Source organism: Pteropus vampyrus, unplaced genomic scaffold (genome assembly GCF_000151845.1).
Source record: "Pteropus vampyrus isolate Shadow unplaced genomic scaffold, Pvam_2.0 Scaffold476, whole genome shotgun sequence".
Taxonomy (NCBI): Eukaryota; Metazoa; Chordata; class Mammalia; order Chiroptera; family Pteropodidae; genus Pteropus; species Pteropus vampyrus.
Window position 1 is genome coordinate 47,425 of NW_011889257.1, and position 1,657 is coordinate 49,081.

The 1,657-nt window shown below is 37.8% G+C and overlaps 1 pseudogene; it reads left to right on the forward strand.

Moving 5' to 3' along the window:
• Window positions 1-233: 233 nt before the first annotated feature.
• Window positions 234-352, forward strand: LOC111732632 (annotated as a pseudogene).
• Window positions 353-1,657: the final 1,305 nt, after the last annotated feature.

Sequence of the window (1,657 nt, forward strand, 5' to 3'; positions counted from 1 at the left end):
GATCAAGGTTCAACTGCCAATGAACTTGTTTCTTTATTTGTAAAATAGGGGTAGTGAATCATCTTAACTGTCACTACAGGATATTTCCATATAATAGAATATGGAAAAATGTCCTGATAAAAGAAATATCCTATAGAAATAGAATTTTTATCATGAAATTAATCAACTATTTGTTTCATATTGTTTTTATAAGTTGAAAGCATACCAAAAATTATTAATCAAGAACAAAAAAAGTCTACGGCCATGCCACCCTGAATGAGCCCTATCCCGTCTGATCTCGGAAGCTAAGCAGGATTGGGCCTGGTTAGTACTTGGATGGGAAACCACCTAGGAAGACCAGGTGCTGTAGGCGTAAAAAAAAATAAAAAATAAGGGACTGTAAGATGACAAGTTCCTTGCAATCTGTGAGGTCAATCAAGGGTTGCCTCACCTAAAAAAAAAAAAAAAAAACAAAAGAACAAAAGAAGCCCTATCTGGATTAGTTAGGATAAAGATCAGATTCCATAACAAAGATAAAAATGTACAATAGCTAAAAGTGGACAGAAGTATATTACCTTCTCATGTGAGTTCAACATCTAGACTGGAGGTGGTGTGTCTCATTACTGTTCAGATATTCAATGGTGAGGGCACTTTCCATGTTGGTGCTTATGCCATTCCCTAGCATATAGCCCTACTCTGTAGGGTGATAACCATCCGCAGCCTCATTTGGCTTTTGGGTTATGTGAAGGGAAAACAGAGGGAGTCCAGATCAAGCAAAAATTGCTTGTGTTCCTACTTTAATAGCAAGAATTTAGTTAAGTGGCTATACATGGCTGCAAAGGAGGCTGGGGACTATGGTCTCAAGTTGGGTTGCCCTTATACAACCGGGGAGAAAAGTACAACAGATTTAGAGGAGACAACTAGAGTCAAATGTATCACTCCACACTGCACATCTGGCCACTTACAAATGCTGAGTCCAGTAATAAGACTTGAAGAAATTTCCTGGAATCATGATTAAATTTGCTTTGTGCCTAAGTCATGCTCTATGTCTTTTATTATGTGTGGATTGTCCTTATTGTAGAAGCTATATTTTAGCATAAGACAAAAAGAAGAATTTTGACAAGTCTGCATGTTACAGGGGTTTCACCTCTTCTAGTCACAGAACTCTGCCCCATCATCAGGTTTCTTGCTTCTCAATTGCTCCCTGTGTGAAACTTTGTGAGAGCTATAGAAGAAATTAATGTTTGAAATTGGGTAACTTTGATAGAGTTTGTAAGGATAGGAAAAAAGAGAGTGGGGAGGGGGGAGAGATAGAAAGACAGAAGAGAGTGTTTGAGCTATTTCAGAGAAAAACACATTTTACAAAATGCAGCTTAAAGATTCAGCAAAATGCCCAAGAGGTAGTTTAATGTGCCTTAGTAATGGGAGGTTGCTTTTATACTGCTCATGAGGAAGCAATTCCTTTGTTAAAGCACTTTCCAGTTGAATGAGTATGCCCTGTGCTTAGGAGGCCTTACTTTCCTAGGAACTCATGTTCATTGCTTAAAATGCATGCCTGGAGACAGAGCTAACCTTGATTTCTCAAGGAAAAAAACATCCTCACCTTTGATTTGAAAAATGGACTTAATAGATCAACCCATTAAGTCTTTCATTATCCTTAGGTATTATTGCTAGGATT